At 42.4% G+C, this 17,221-nt stretch overlaps 7 non-coding genes across 7 annotated transcripts; all 7 read left to right on the top strand.

The window, feature by feature from the left end:
• The first annotated feature begins 1,710 nt into the window (after positions 1-1,710).
• On the top strand, positions 1,711-1,792 carry trnas-aga. Its single transcript has one exon. It is a non-coding gene; the product is annotated as a tRNA-Ser (tRNA).
• A 1,903-nt stretch (positions 1,793-3,695) lies between these two features.
• trnaf-aaa lies at positions 3,696-3,777 on the top strand. Its single transcript has one exon. It is a non-coding gene; the product is annotated as a tRNA-Phe (tRNA).
• Positions 3,778-9,324: 5,547 nt separating this feature from the next.
• Positions 9,325-9,406, top strand: trnas-aga. Its single transcript has one exon. It is a non-coding gene; the product is annotated as a tRNA-Ser (tRNA).
• Positions 9,407-10,551: 1,145 nt separating this feature from the next.
• Positions 10,552-10,633, top strand: trnas-aga. Its single transcript has one exon. It is a non-coding gene; the product is annotated as a tRNA-Ser (tRNA).
• Positions 10,634-12,530: 1,897 nt separating this feature from the next.
• On the top strand, positions 12,531-12,612 carry trnas-aga. The gene has a single exon. It is a non-coding gene; the product is annotated as a tRNA-Ser (tRNA).
• A 1,897-nt stretch (positions 12,613-14,509) lies between these two features.
• On the top strand, positions 14,510-14,591 carry trnas-gga. The gene has a single exon. It is a non-coding gene; the product is annotated as a tRNA-Ser (tRNA).
• A 1,912-nt stretch (positions 14,592-16,503) lies between these two features.
• trnas-gga lies at positions 16,504-16,585 on the top strand. The gene has a single exon. It is a non-coding gene; the product is annotated as a tRNA-Ser (tRNA).
• Positions 16,586-17,221: the final 636 nt, after the last annotated feature.

The following is a 17,221-nucleotide window of genomic DNA, read 5'->3' as shown; positions in this document are numbered from 1 at the left end:
CCACCGTGCTGCCTTTCTTTTAATTGACTTGATGTTCGTAGAATTTTACACTTTAGAATTGACACCAAATTCGACTGAGCATCTTCCACCCTTTCCAGCTGTTTACTAAGAGTTAATTTCAATTAAGGTGTGAGACTTTGCTTTGAGCTGTATGCTAAAATTTAACTTGGTTATGACTTGAAAGACCTGCCTGCTTTAAACATTCGTCAATTGAAACTCTCATCCATGCCTTTACAGATACTTCCTGAGATAGTTACATTCCATGAAGGTGTGAGCCATTGTTTTAGATTACCACATGAAACCTGCGTGTTTGATAAGCCTGCTTGTGAGCAAGAATCTGCATTTTACAATCCTGCTCTTTGCAGCTGCTATTAACCTTTTGTGGGATCTTTCCCTGTATCCTCTCAGACCAGATATTGCCAGACTTCCATGTTTCAAATGACACATTTTTCTGTATTTTCAAGAACACACGGGTTTGGGTTCGGTAACGGAGCATTGCCAATGTAACCTTCTGGCGATCAAATGAGGACTCGCAAGTCGCAAACGTTGCTTTGTGACTCTAAAGACGTCCACGGGAGGATTTCAAATAACCATAATTTCAAACACCATCAATCTTCCATTGAAATCAGGTTTCCTCTTTATTGTTAACATGACTGACCATTGTAGGTTTGATGACACACCGGATTTTTTGCGTTAAGATGGGGAAATCTATTGAGGATTAAGTGGAAATTAACTAAAATGGGAGCTTCCCGCCGTCCGTGGTTTGGGAGGCATTAAAGGCGGTAGTGAGGTGGGAGGTCATTTCATTGAAGAAAGAGGTGATTAGAGAGGCGCGGGAGGAAGACAGCGGTTGGTCGGGGAGAGTTTGGCGGGTGATGGAATATATGTGGTGCACCCGGAACCGGGACATTGAATGAGGAGGAAGGAGCTGAAGGTGAAGTTTGATCTTCTATCCAAAGGCAGGCTGGTTCAGCAATGAGGCGCGAAAGGGGGGTTGGCTGTGAGTATGGTGAGAAAGCCATTGGAGTGCTCTCGGATCAGCTCCATCGGCAGTCAGCAACATGGGAGTTGGAAAGAGGTATTTCTGCATCTGATTGTGAAGTGGTTCGTCGATTTGGAAGAATATTGAGAATATTTTGGAGATATTTGGGCATTTCGTTTCTGAAGGGAGGGCAGTATCGGACTGATAATCGAAAATGAATGTAAAATATACTCTTTAGTTGAAGCGGAATGGAAACGTTAATCCCGTTTCTATCTATATTGATGCTGCCAGACCCGCTGAGTTTCCCCTGAAGTTTCTGTTTTGTGTCCTGAAGCTTAATGGGTTTGTTTTAACCCAGATGTTTCTGGATCCTGACCATTAATCCAGCACTTTAAGAATCCAGCACTATCTCCAGTTTGTATTGTGATTTGTGTCGGTGCATTATCGCCCTGTCAACAAATACAGAAGAATAATGTACCGAGTCCAACAGCAAATTGCGAATTTTAATCAAATCAAATGACATTTCCTAATTCAACAAAGGGATGCTATCGAAGCTTTCCTATAGCAACCTTAACGGAGCTTTTGTGCCATCGCGGGTTTGGATTTCGTCAAGAATATTTATTATGAACACAATAATGTTCAGAATTGGATTCTGTGTGTCTGTCTGGGACTAACTGATTAAAAATTACCTTCCGGTCAATTGATTCCGTAGGGGCCGCTGCATTTGTGTAGTCGTGGCCGAGTGGTTAAGGCGATGGACTAGAAATCCATTGGCGTTTCCTCCCGCAGGTTCGAATCCTGCCGACTACGCATATTATTCTTCTCATTCAGTTGCCAGTGTCACCACTTTCCTTTGGATCGAATCGCCTCTGATGCGAAATGTTATACCACACTTTTCAAAATGACCAGTTGTTTTTCCCAACAGAGTGCGCTCTATTTGAAACGTCGGGACTCTGTTGCACATGTTATTATTCAGTGATTGGGGATGTACACTGGGCTTTCTGAATACGAATTTCACAATGGAACATATGCTATTATTTAGTGAACGGAGATGTACAGACATCTTTCTGATTAAGAGTGAGATCACGGGACATGCGTTATTGATTAGGGAAGGGATACGTAAAAGCCTGAATCTTGTGAGCAACAATTCCAACTTTCCCTTTTGTCCAGGGATTGGCTATGGTGAATGCAGGAAAGCTAGTGATTCGAAACAAACCTGTTGGACTTTAACTGATGTTGCAAGACTTCTTACTGTGCTCACCGCTGTCCAACACCAGCATCTCCACATCATGGCCATCTTCAAACAAAGACAATGTGAATACTTTTCGGATATTGTATATCGCTAATTTATTGTAGATGGTTGAATAAATACTAGAACATAACACGGCACATGTCAAGAACAACATCTAGAGAAATGTTCCTCACTGGTTCGTAAGTCAGGAATGTTGGCTGTTTCTCAGGCGCTGGGTCCTTGTTCGATTACGGAGCATTGCCAATGAAACCTTCTGGCGATTAGTTGAGGACTCGCAAGTCGCGAACGTTGCTTTGTGACTATAAAGACGTCCAAGGGGGCAATTCAAATAACCATACTTTCAAACTCCATCAATCTCCCATTGAACTCAGATTTCTTCTTTATTGTTAATAATGATTGACCATTGTGGGATTGATGGCGCACCCGATTGTTTGCATTAAGATGGGGAAAATGATTGTGGAGTATGTGAAAATTAATCAAAATGGGAACGTCTCGCCGTCCGTTATTTGGGAGGCATTGAAGCAGGTAATGAGGGGTGAGGACATTTCATTCAAGACAGAGGTGATTAGAGAGGCAGGGGAGGACGGGCGTCGGTTGATCGGGGAGATTATGGCGGGTGATGGAAGAGATGTGGTGCATCTGGAACCGAGGCATTGAGTGAGGAGTTGCCCGTGAAGTTTGATCTTCTATCGAAAGGGAGGGTGGATCAGCAATAGAGGCGAGCAAGGGGGGTTGGCTGTGATTATGGTGAGAAAGCCATTGGATTGCTCGCGGGTCAGCTCCATCGGCAGGCAGCAGCGTGGGAGATGGAAAGAGGTATTTCTGCATCTGAATGTGAAGTGGTTCGTCGATTTGGAAGAAAGTTGAGAATATTATTGGGATATTTGGGCATTTCAGTTCTGAAGGGAGGGGTGTATCGGACTGATAATCGAAAATAAATGTCAAATATACTCTTTAGTTGATGCGTAATGGAAACGTTAATTCCGTTTCTATCTGTATTGGTGCTGCCAGACCTGCTGAGTTTCTCCTGAAGTTTCTGTTTTTGTGTCCTGATGCTTAATGGGTTTGCTTTAACCCAGATGTTTCTGGATCCTGACCATTATTCCAGCACTTTCAGAATCCAGCACTAACTCCAGTTTGTGTTGTGATTTGTGTCGGTGCATTATCGCCCTGTCAACAAATACAGAAGAATATTGTACCGAGTCCAACAGCAAGTTGCGAATATTAATCAAATCAAATGACATTTCCTAATTCAACAAAGGGATGCTATCGAAGTTTTCCTATAGCAACCTTAACGGAACTATTATGGCATCGCGGGTTTGGATTTCGTCAGGTTGTGAATGAAAGAATATTTATTATGAACACAATAATGTTCAGAATTGGATTCTGTGTGTCTGTCTGCGACTTACTGATTAAAAATTACCCAACTGTCAATTAATTCGTATCGGCCTCTGCGTTTGTGTTGTTGTGGCCGAGTGGTTAAGGTGATGGATTAAAAATCCATTGGTGTTTCCCCCCGCAGGTTCAAATCCTGCCGACTACGAATATTATTTTTCTCATTCAGTTTCCAGTTTCACCACGTTCCTTTGGATCGAATCGTGCGAGATCCGAAATGGTATCCCACACTTTTCAAAAAGACCAGTTGTTTTTCCCAACAGAGTGCGCTCTATTTGAAACATCGGGACACTGTTGCACATGTTATTATTCAGTGATTGGGGAAGTACATTGGGCTCTCGGAATAAGAATTTCACAATGGAACATATGCTATTATTTAGTGAACGGAGTTGTACAGACACCTTTCTGATTAAGAGTCAGATCACGGGGCATGCGTTATTGATCAGGGAGGGGATACGTAAAAGCCTGAATCTTGTGACCAACAATTCCAACTTTCCTTTTTGTCCAGCGATTGGCTATGGTGAATGCAGGAAAGCTAGTGATTCGAAACAAACCTGTTGGACTTTAACTGATGTTGCAAGACTTCTTACTGTGCTCACCGTTGTCCAACACCGGCATCTCCACATCATGGCCATCTTCAAACAAAGACAATGTGAATGCTTTTCGGATATTGTATATCGCTAATTTATTGTAGATGGTTGAATAAATACTAGAAAATAAGATGGCACATGTCAAGACCAGCATCTAGAGAAATGTTACTCACTCACTCGTCAGTCAGGAATGTTGGCTGTTTCCCAAGCACGTGTTTTTGAAAACTCTCTACTCTTCTTAGAATTCCCCCTGTACCAAAAAGGTCCAATATTCTAAATGGTGAACAGGGATTCTCACTCCCCGACTCCGATGCAGGCTTCGGTGGGTGCCATTCAGGTCAAACTATATTTTCCAGTTATCCCCCAGTCGAACCCATACCTTCACCGAAGATTTTATCTACTTACCACTTAGTAGCATCGATGTCCTGGGTCCTGCATTGCTAAGTACGTAACGCAGACTTTCAGGAATAAACCACTTTTTCAGGTTAAGTTAAGTTATTTTATTATTATATTTTTTCTTTTAAAAGCTGCAAACACATTCTTTACAGAAAGGTAAAAAGCTCTTGCTTCTGGATCCTTCCTGTTGGTTGAAGGGACCTTCAGGCCCACCTTGACACTCAATCTTCTTTAAATTCTTGTCATTTTGGGATGTATTCGCTGGTTAGCTCTGTTGCTGTTTCTTGTTGATCCATGTACTGAGCTATAAGAGCTAACTCTGATAGCTATTTCTAAGCTGACTCTGACTCCTGTTTAAATTCTAGTCTTCCTTAGATGTATAACTGTTTAAACTCGGCTGCTTGCCTTGTCTTTCCCATGACCGAGCTCTCTCTCTCTCTCTCTCTGAGTTCTCCTCCCCTTCTCTCCTGTTGCTGTTTCTCTGTGCTCTGTCCTTGTTGCTGCTGCTCCCTGGGTTTATATTCTCTTTCTAACAATTATTACGTTTTTAGAGCCTTATTGTAAATTAACTTATTTCCCTTTGCTTGTTAAAAAGTATCTTTGATGTAAACATTTGAATACGACTAATTATTCATTTTGGGCATAACGACACCTCAGATCTGATTACATTATCCTTTGTGATGTTCAAAGTTCCTTTGGTCTTAATAGGTGTTACTTCCACTTCTGTGCTTTCGAATCACTTAATTTTCCAATTGTCGTCAGCTCATAACTGTGCCTTTGATTTTGACTTGAAATTATATCTCCGGTAGGCAGTTCGTCTCCAATTTTCTTTTAATTGACTTTTTTAATTGACTTTACTCAATCATTTTACCAATTAAGGGGCAATTTAGAGTGGTCAATATACCTTCCCTGCATATTTTTGCGTTGTGGGGGTGAAACCCACGCAGACACAGGGTGAATGTGCAAACTCCACACGGACAGTGTCCCAGGGCCGGGATTCGAACGCAGGTTCTCAGCGCCGTGAGGCTACAGGGCTAACCCACTGCGCCACTGTGCTGCCTTTCTTTTAATTGACTTGATGTTCGTAGAATTTTACACTTTAGAATTGACACCAAATTCGACTGAGCATCTTCCATCCTTTCCAGCTGTTTACTAAGAGTTTATTTCAATTAAGGTGTGAGACTTTGCTTTGAGCTGTATGCTAAAATTTAACTTGGTTATGACTTGAAAGACCTGCCTGTTTTAAACATTCGTCAATTGAAACTCTCATCCATGCCTTTACAGATACTTCCAGAGATAGTTACATTCCATGAAGGTGTGAGCCATTGTTTTAGATTACCACATGAAACCTGCGTGTTTGATAAGCCTGCTTGTGAGCAAGAATCTGCATTTTACAACCCTGCTCTTTGCAGCTGCTATTAACCTTTTGTGGGATCTTTCCCTGTATCCTCTCAGACCAGATATTGCCAGACTTCCATGTTTCAAATGACACATTTTTCTGTATTTTCAAGAACACACGGGTTTGGGTTCGATTACGGAGCATTGCCAATGTAACCTTCTGGCGATCAAATGAGGACTCGCAAGTCGCGAACGTTGCTTTGTGACTCTAAAGACGTCCACGGGAGCATTTCAAATAACCATACTTTCAAACTCCATCAATCTTCCATTGAAATCAGGTTTCCTCTTTATTGTTAACATGACTGACCATTGTAGGTTTGATGACACACCGGATTTTTTTGCGTTAAGATGGGGAAATTTATTGAGGATTATGTGGAAATTAACTAAAATGGGAGCTTCCCGCCGTCCGTGGTTTGGGAGGCATTGAAGGCGGTAGTGAGGTGGGAGGTCATTTCATTGAAGAAAGAGGTGATTAGAGAGGCGCGGGAGGAAGGACAGCCTTTGATCGGGGAGAGTTTGGCGGGTGATGGAATATATGTGGTGCACCCGGAACCGGGACGTTGAATGAGGAGGAAGGAGCTGAAGGTGAAGTTTGATCTTCTATCCAAAGGCAGGCTGGTTCAGCAATGAGGCGCGAAAGGGGGGTTGGCTGTGAGTATGGTGAGAAAGCCATTGGATTACTGGTGGCTCAGCTGCATTGCAGGCAGCAGCGTGGAAGGTGGGAAGAGGTATTTCTGCATCTAAATGTGAAGTGGTTCGTGGATTTGGAAGAATATTCAGAATACTTTTGGGATATTTGGGCATTTCAGTTCTGAAGGGAGTGGAGTATCGGACTGATAATCGAAAATAAATGTAAAATATACTCTTTAGTTGATGCGGAATGGAAACATTAATTCCCTTTCTCTGTCCACTGATGCTGTCAGACACACTGAGTTTTCCCTGAAGTTTCTGTTTTTGTGTCCTGAAGCTTAATGGGTTTGCTTTAACCCAGATGTTTCTGGACACTGAGCATAATTGCAGCATTTTCAGCACTAACTCCAGTTTGTATTGTGATTTTTGTCGGTGCATTATCGTCTTGTCAACAAACACAGAAGGAAAATGTACGGAGTCCAACAGCAAATTGCGAATTTTAATCAAATCAAATGACATTTCCTAATTCAACAAAGAGATGCTGTCAAACATTCCTATAGCAACCTTAACGGAGATATTGTGGCATCGCGGGTTTGGATTTCGTCAGTTCTTAATGAAGGAATATTTATTATGAACACAATAATGTTCAGAAATGTATTCTGTGTGTCTGTCTGCGACTTCCGTTTAAAAATTACCTTCCCGTCAAATGACGCCGAAGCAGCATTTTAATGCGTGTAGTGGTGGCCGAGTGGTTAAGGCATTGGACTAGAAATCCATTAGGATATCCCTCAAAGGTTCGAATCCTGCTGACTACGAATATACTTTTTCTCATTCAGTTTCAAGTTTCACCACGTTCCTTTGCAACGAATAGTGTCTGATGCGAAATGGTGTCCCACATGTTTCAAAAAGACGAGTTATTTTTCCCAACATAGTGCGCTCTATTTGAAAAGTCGGAACACTGTTGCACATGTGTTATTATTCAGTGATTGGGAAGTACACAGGGCTTTCTGAATAAGAATTTAACAACGGAACACATGCTATTATTTAGTGAACGGTGGTGCACAGACAGCTTTCTGATTAAGATTGAGATCATGGGGCATACGTAAAAGCCTGAATCTTGTGAGCAACAATTACAATTTTACTTTTTGTCCTGGGATTGGCTATGGTGAATGCAGGAAAGCTCATGATTCGAAACAAACCTGTTGGACTTTAACTGGTGTTGCGAGACTTCTGACTGTGCTCACCCCTGTCCAACGCAGGCCTCTCCACATCATGGCCATCTTCAAACTAAGACAATGTGAATGCTTTTTGGATATTGTATATCACTAATTTATTGCAGATCGTTGAATAAATATTAGAAATTAAGAAGGAACAAGTCAAGACCAGCATCTAGAGAAATGTTCCTCACTCACTCGTCAGTCAGGAATGTTGGCTGTGTCCCAGGCGCTGGGTCCTTGTTCGATTACGCAGCATTGCCAATGTAACCTTCTGGCGATCAATTGAGGTCTCCCAAGTCGCGAACGTTGCTTTGTGATTATAAAGACGTCCACGGGTGCAATTCAAATAACCATACTTTCAAACTCCATCAATCTCCCATTGAACTCAGATTTCTTCTTTATTGTTAATAATGATTGACCATTGTGGGTTGGATGGCACACCCGATTTTTTGCATTAAGATGGGGAAAGTGATTGAGGAGTATGTGGAAATTAATCAAAATGGGAACGTCTCGCCGTCCGTGATTTGGGAGGCATTGAAAGAGGTAATGAGGGGGGAGGACATTTCATTCAAGACAGAGGTGATTAGAGAGGCAGGGGAGGACGGGTGTCAGTTGATCGGGGAGATTATGGCGGGTGATGGAAGAGATGTGGTGCATCTGGAACCGAGGCATTGAGTGAGGAGTTGCCCGTGAAGTTTGATCTTCTATCGAAAGGGAGGGTGGATCAGCAATGGAGGCGAGCAAGGGGGGTTGGCTATGATTATGGTGAGAAAGCTATTGGATTGCTCGCAGGTCAGCTCCATCGGCAGGCAGCAGCGTGGGAGATGGAAAGAGGTATTTCTGCATCTGAATGTGAAGTGGTTTGTCGATTTGGAAGAATGTTGAGAATATTTTGGGGATATTTGGGCATTTCGGTTCTGATGGGAGGGGAGTATCGGACTGATAATCAAAAATAAATGTGAAATATACTCTTTAGTTAATGCGGAATGGAAACGTTAATTCCGTTTCTATCTCTATTGATGCTTTGCTGAGTTTCTCCTGAGTTTCTGTTTTTGTGTCCTGAAGGGTTTGTTTTAACCCAGATGTTTCTGGATCCTGACCATTATTCCAGCACTTTCAGAATCCAGCACTAACTCCAGTTTGTATTGTGATTTGTGTTTGTGCATTATCGCCCTGTCAACAAATACAAAAGAATATTGTACCGAGTCCAACAGCAAATTGCGAATACCAATCAAATCAAATGACATTTCCTAATTCAACAAAGGGATGCTATCGAAGTTTCCTATAGCAACATTAACGGAACTATTGTGGCATCGCGGGTTTGGATTTCGTCAGGTTGTGAAGGAAAGAATATTTATTATGAACACAATAATGTTCAGAATTGGATTCTGTGTGTCTGTCTGCGAATAACTGCTTAAAAATTACCCAACGGTCAATTAATTCCGTAGCGGCTTGTGCGTCTGTGTAGTCGTGGCCGAGTGGTTAAGGTGATGGAGTAGAAATTCGTTGGGGTTTTCCCGCGCAGGTTCGAATCCTGCCGACTACGATTATTATTTTTCTCATTCAGTTTCCAGTTTCACCACTTTCTTTTGGATCGAATCGTGTGTGATGCGAAATGGTAGCCTACACTTTTCAAAAAGACCTGTTGTTTTTCCCCAACAGAGTGCGCTCTATTTGAAACGTCGGGACACTGTTGCACATGTTATTATTCAGTGATTGGGGATGTGCACTGAGCTTTCTGAATAAGAATTTCACAATGGAACATATGCTATTATTTAGTGAACGGAGATGTACAGACAACTTTCTGATTAAGAGTGAGATCACGGGGCATGCGTTATTGATCAGGGAGGGGATACGGAAAAGCCTAAATCTTGTGAGCAACAATTCCAACTTTCCCTTTTGTCCAGGGATTGGCTATGGTGAATGCAGGAAAGCTAGTGATTCGAAACAAACCTGTTGGACTTTAACTGATGTTGCAAGACTTCTTACTGTGCTCACGACTGTCCAACACCGGCATCTCCACATCATGGCCATCTTCAAACAAAGACAATGTGAATGCTTTTCGGATATTGTATATCGCTAATTTATTGTAGATAGTTGAATAAATACTAGAACATAAGACGGCACATGTCAAGACCAGCATCTAGAGAAATGTTCCTCACTGATTCGTCAGTCAGGAATGTTGACTGTGTCCCCGGCGCTGGGTCCTTGTTCGATTACGGAGCATTGCCAATGTAACCTTCTGGCGATCAATTGAGGACTCCCAAGTCGCGAACGTTGCTTTGTGACTATAAAGACGTCCACGGGTGCAATTCAAATAACCATACATTCAAACTCCATCAATCTCCCATTGAACTCAGATTTCTTCTTTATTGTTAATAATGATTGACCATTGTGGGTTTGATGGCACACCCGATTTTTTGCATTAAGATGGGGAAAGTGATTGTGGAGTATGTGGAAATTAATCAAAATGGGAACGTCTCGCCGTCCTTGATTTGGGAGGCATTGAAGGAGGTAATGAGGGGGGAGGACATTTCATTCAAGACAGAGGTGATTAGAGAGGCAGGGGAGGAAAGAATATTTATTATGAACACAATAATGTTCAGAATTGGATTCTGTGTGTCTGTCTGCGATTAACTGATTAAAAATTACCCCACGGTCAATTAATTCCGTATAGGCCTCTGCGTTTGTTTAGTCGTGGCCGAGTGGTTAAGGCGATGGACTAGAAATCCATTGGGGTTTCCCCGCGCAGGTTTGAGTCCTGCCGACTACGAATATTATTTTTCTCAATCAGTTTCCAGTTTCACCATGTTCCTTTGGATCGAATCGTGTCTGATCCGAAATGGTATCCCACACTTTTCAAAAAGACCAGTTGTTTTTCCCAACAGAGTGCGCTCTATTTGAAACGTCGGGACACTGTTGCACATGTTATTATTCAGTGATTGTGGATGTACACTGGGCTTTCTGAATAAGAATTTTACAATGGAACATATGCTATTATTTAGTGAACGTGAGATGTACAGACACCTTTCTGATTACGAGTCAGATCACGGGGCATGCGTTATTGATCAGGGAGGGGATACATAAAAGCCTGAATCTTGTGAGCAACAATTCCAACTTACCTTTTTGTCCAGCGATTGGCTATGGTGTATGCAGGAAAGCTAGTGATTCGAAACAAACCTATTGCACTTTAACTGATGTTGCAAGACTTCTTACTGTGCTCACCGCTGTCCAACACCGGCATCTCCACATCATGGCCATCTTCAAACAAAGACAATGTGAATGCTTTTCGGTTCTTGTATATCGCTAATTTATTGTAGGTGGTTGAATAAATACTAGAAAATAAGACGGCACATGTCAAGACCAGCATCTAGAGAAATGTTACTCACTCGTCAGTCAGGAATGTTGGCTGTTTCCCAAGCACGGGTTTGGGTTCGATTACGGAGCATAGCCAATCTAACCTTATGGCGATCAAATGAGGACTCGCAAGTCACGAACGTTGCTTTGTGACTCTGAAGACATCTACGGGCGGAATTCAAATAACCATACTTTCAAACTCCATCAATCTCCCATTGAACTCAGATTTCTTCTTTATTGTTAATAATGACTGACCATTGTGGGTTTGATGGTACACCCGATTTTTGCGTTAAGATGGGGAAAGTGATTGAGGAGAATGTGGAAATTAATCAAAATGGGAACGTCTCGCCGTCCGTGGTTTGGGAGGCATTGAAGGTGGTAATGAGGGGGAAGACATTTCATTCAAGACAGAGGTGATTAGAGAGGCAGGGGAGGAAGGGTGTCGGTTGATGGGGAGATTATGGCGGACGATGGAAGAGATGTGGTGCATCTGGAACCGAGGCATTGAGTGAGGAGTTGCCCGTGAAGTTTAATCTTCTATCGAAAGGGAGGGTGGATCAGCAATGGAGGGGAGCATGGGTGGTTGCCTTGAATTATGGTGAGAAAGCCATTGGATTGCTCGCGGGTGAGCTCCATCGGCAGGCAGCAGCGTGGGAGGTGGAAACAGGTATTTCTGCATCTGAATGTGAAGTGGTTTGTCGATTTGGAAGAATGTTGAGAATATTTTGGGGATATTTGGGCATTTCTGTTCTGATGGGAGGGGAGTATCGGACTGATAATCGAAAATAAATGTAAAATATACTCTTTATTTGATGCGGAATGGAAACGTTAATTCCGTTTCTATCTCTATTGATGCTGCCAGACCCGCTGAGTTTCTCCTGAAGTTTCTGTTTTTGTGTCCTGAAGCTTAATGGGTTTGCTTTAACCCAGATGTTTCTGGATCCTGACCATTATTCCAGCACTTTCAGAATCCAGCACTAACTCCAGTTTGTATTGTGATTTGTGTCGGTGCATTATCGCCCTGTCAACAAATACGGAAGAATAATGTACCGAGTCCAACAGCAAATTGCGAATATTAATCAAATCAAATGACATTTTCTAATTCAACAAAGGGATGCTATCGAAGCTTTCCTATAGCAACCTTGACGGAGCTATTGTGGCATCGCGGGTTTGGATTTCGTCAGGTTGTGAATGAAAGAATATTTATTATGAACACAATAATGTTCAGAATTGGATTCTGTGTGTCTGTCTGCGACGAACTGATTAAAAATTACCCAACGGTCAATTAATTCCATATCGGCCTCTGCGGTTGTGTAGTCGTGGCCGAGTGGTTAAGGCGATGGACTAGAAATCCATTGGGGTTTCTCCGCGCAGGTTCGAATCCTGCCGACTACGAATATCATTTTTCTCATTCAGTTTGCAGTTTCACCACTTTCCTTTGGATCGAATCGTGTCTGATGCGAAATGGTATCCCACACTTTTCAAAAAGACCAGTTGTTTTTCCCCAACAGAGTGCGCTCTATTTGAAACGTCGGGACACTGTTGCACATGTTATTATTCAGTGATTGGGGATGTACACTGGGCTTTCTGAAGAAGAATTTCACAATGGAACATATGCTATTATTTAGTGAACAGAGATGTACAGACAACTTTCTGATTAAGAGTGAGATCACGGGGCATGCGTTATTGATCAGTGAGGGGAGACGTAAAAGCCTGAATCTTGTGAGCAACAATTCCAAATTTCCCTTTTGTCCAGGGATTGGCTATGGTGTATGCAGGAAAGCTAGTGATTCGAAACAAACCTATTGCACTTTAACTGATGTTGCAAGACTTCTTACTGTGCTCACCGCTGTCCAACACCGGCATCTCCACATCATGGCCATCTTCAAACAAAGACAATGTGAATGCTTTTCGGTTCTTGTATATCGCTAATTTATTGTAGATGGTTGAATAAATACTAGAAAATAAGACGGCACATGTCAAGACCAGCATCTAGAGAAATGTTACTCACTCGTCAGTCAGGAATGTTGGCTGTTTCCCAAGCACGGGTTTGGGTTCGATTACGGAGCATAGCCAATCTAACCTTATGGCGATCAAATGAGGACTCGCAAGTCACGAACGTTGCTTTGTGACTCTGAAGACATCTACGGGCGTAATTCAAATAACCATACTTTCAAACTCCATCAATCTCCCATTGAACTCAGATTTCTTCTTTATTGTTAATAATGACTGACCATTGTGGGTTTGATGGTACACCCGATTTTTGCGTTAAGCTGGGGAAAGTGATTGAGGAGAACGTGGAAATTAATCAAAATGGGAACGTCTCGCCGTCCGTGGTTTGGGAGGCATTGAAGGTGGTAATGAGGGGGAGGACATTTCATTCAAGACAGAGGTGATTAGAGAGGCAGGGGAGGAAGGGGGTCGGTTGATCGGGGAGATTATGGCGGACGATGGAAGAGATGTGGTGCATCTGGAACCGAGGCATTGAGTGAGGAGTTGCCCGTGAAGTTTAATCTTCTATAGAAAGGGAGGGTGGATCAGCAATGGAGGGGAGCATGGGTGGTTGCCTTGAATTATGGTGAGAAAGCCATTGGATTGCTCGCGGGTGAGCTCCATCGGCAGGCAGCAGCGTGGGAGGTGGAAACAGGTATTTCTGCATCTGAATGTGAAGTGTTTGTCGATTTGGAAGAATGTTGAGAATATTTTGGGGATATTTGGGCATTTCTGTTCTGATGGGAGGGGAGTATCGGACTGATAATCGAAAATAAATGTAAAATATACTCTTTATTTGATGCGGAATGGAAACGTTAATTCCGTTTCTATCTCTATTGATGCTGCCAGACCCGCTGAGTTTCTCCTGAAGTTTATGTTTTTGTGTCCTGAAGCTTAATGGGTTTGCTTTAACCCAGATGTTTCTGGATCCTGACCATTATTCCAGCACTTTCAGAATCCAGCACTAACTCCAGTTTGTATTGTGATTTGTGTCGGTGCATTATCGCCCTGTCAACAAATACGGAAGAATAATGTACCGAGTCCAACAGCAAATTGCGAATATTAATCAAATCAAATGACATTTTCTAATTCAACAAAGGGATGCTATCGAAGCTTTCCTATAGCAACCTTGACGGAGCTATTGTGGCATCGCGGGTTTGGATTTCGTCAGGTTGTGAATGAAAGAATATTTATTATGAACACAATAATGTTCAGAATTGGATTCTGTGTGTCTGTCTGCGACTAACTGATGAAAAATTACCCAACGGTCAATTAATTCCGTATCGGCTCTTGCGTTTGTGTAGTCGTGGCCGAGTGGTTAAGGTGATGGTCTGGAAATCCATTGGGGTTTCCCAGCGCAGGTTCGAATCCTGCCGACTACAAATATTATTTTTCTCATTCAGTTTCCAGTTTCACCACGTTCCTTTGGATCGAATCGTGTCTGATGCGAAATGGTATCCCACACTTTTCAAAGAGACCAGTTGTTTTCCCAACAGAGTGCGCTCTATTTGAAACGTCGGGACACTGTTGCACATGTTATTATTCAATGATTGGGGATATACACTGGGCTTTCTGAAGAAGAATTTCACAATGGAACATATGCTATTATTTAGTGAACGGAGATGTACAGACACCTTTCTGATTAAGAGTCATATCACGGGGCATGCGTTATTGATCAGGGAGGGGATACATAAAAGCCTGAATCTTGTGAGCAACAAATCCAACTTTCCTTTTTGTCCAGCGATTGGCTATAGTGAATGCAGGAAAGCTAGTGATTCGAAACAAACCTGTTGGACATTAACTGATGTTGCAAGACTTCGTACTGTGCTCACCGCTGTCCAACACCGGCATCTCCACATCATGGCCATCTTCAAACAAAGACAATGTGAATGCTTTTCGGATATTGTATATCGCTAATTTATTGTAGATGGTTGAATAAATACCAGAAAATAAGACGGCACATGTCAAGACCAGCATCTCGAGAAATGTTCCTCACTCACTCGTCAGTCAGGAATGTTGGCTGTTTCCCAAGCACGGGTTTGGGTTCCATTACGGAGCATTGCCAATTTAACCTTCTGGCGATCAAATGAGGACTCGCAAGTCACGAACGTTGCTTTGTGAATCTGAAGACATCCACGGATGTAATTCAAATAACCATACTTTCAAACTCCATCAATCTCCCATTGAACTCAGATTTTTTCTTTATTGTTAATAATGACTGACCATTGTGGGTTTGATGGCACTCCCGATTTTTTGCGTTAAGATGGGGAAAGTGATTGAGGAGTGAGTATGTGGAAATTAATCAAAATGGGAACGTCTCGCCGTCCGTGATTTGGGAGGCATTGAAGGTGGTAATGAGGGGGAGGACATTTCATTCAAGACAGAGGTGATTAGAGAGGCAGGGGAGGAAGGGGGTCGGTTGATCGGGGAGATTATGGCGGACGATGGAAGAGATGTGGTGCATCTGGAATCGAGGCACTGAGTGAGGAATTGCCCGTGAAGTTTGATCTTCTATCGAAAGGGAGGGTGGATCAGCAATAGAGGCGAGCATGGGTGGTTGCCTTGAATTATGTTGAGAAAGCCATTGGATTGCTCGCGGGTGAGCTCCATCGGCAGGCAGCAGCGTGGGAGGTGGAAACAGGTATTTCTGCATCTGAATGTGAAGTGGTTTGTCGATTTGGAAGAATGTTGAGAATATTTTGGGGATATTTGGGCATTTCTGTTCTGATGGGAGGGGAGTATCGGACTGATAATCGAAAATAAATGTAAAATATACTCTTTAGTTGATGCGGAATGGAAACGGAAACGTTAATTCCGTTTCTGTCTCTATTGATGCTGCCAGACCCGCTGCGTTTCTCCTGAGTTTCTGTTTTTGTGTCCTGAAGCTTAATGGGATTGTTTTATATAAGATGTTTCTGGATCCTGACCATTATTCCAGCACTTTCAGAATCCAGCACTGACTACAGTTTATATTGTGATTTGTGTCGGTGCAATATCGCCCTGTCAACAAATACAGAAGAATAATGTACCGAGTCCAACAGCAAATTGTGAATATTAATCAAATCAAATGACATTCCCTAATTCAACAAAGGGATGCTATCGAAGCTTTCCTATAGCAACCTTAACGGAGCTATTGTGGCATCGCGGGTTTGGATTTCGTCAGGTTGTGAATGAAAGAATATATTTATTATGAACACAATAATGTTCAAAATTGGATTCTGTGTGTCTGTCTGCGACTAACTGATTAAAAATTACCCAACGGTCAATTAATTCCGTATCGGCCACGGTGTTTTTGTAGTCGTGGCCGAGTGGTTAAGGTGATGGACTGGAAATCCATTGGGGTTTCCCCGCGCAGGTTCGAATCCTGCCGACTACGAATATTATTTTTCTCATTCAGTTTCCAGTTTCACCACTTTCCTTTGGGTCAAATCGAGTCTGATGCGAAATGGTATTCCACACTTTTCAAAAAGACCAGTTGTTTTTCCCCAACAGAGTGCGCTCTATTTGAAAACGTCGGGACACTGTTGCATATGTTATTATTCAGTGATTGGGGATGTACACTGAGCTTTCTGAATAAGAATTTCACAATGGAACATATGCTATTATTTAGTGAACGGAGATGTACAGACAACTTTCTGATTAAGAGTGAGATCACGGGGCATGCGTTATTGATCAGGGAGGGGATACGTAAAAGTCTAAATCTTGTGAGCAACAATTCCAACTTTCCCTTTTGTCCAGGGATTGGCTATGGTGAATGCAGGAAAGCTAGTGATTCGAAACAAACCTGTTAGACTTTAACTGATGTTGCAAGACTTCTTACTGTGCTCACCCTGTCCAACACCGGCAACTCCACATCATGGCCATCTTCAAACAAAGACAATGTGAATGCTTTTCGGATATTGTATATCGCTAATTTATTGCAGATGGTTGAATAAATACTAGAACATAAGACGGCACATGTCAAGACCAGCATCTAGAGAAATGTTCCTCACTGATTCGTCAGTCAGGAATG

This window comes from Scyliorhinus canicula, chromosome 6 (genome assembly GCF_902713615.1).
Source record: "Scyliorhinus canicula chromosome 6, sScyCan1.1, whole genome shotgun sequence".
Taxonomy (NCBI): Eukaryota; Metazoa; Chordata; class Chondrichthyes; order Carcharhiniformes; family Scyliorhinidae; genus Scyliorhinus; species Scyliorhinus canicula.
This window is presented reverse-complemented; position numbering and strand designations above follow the sequence as displayed.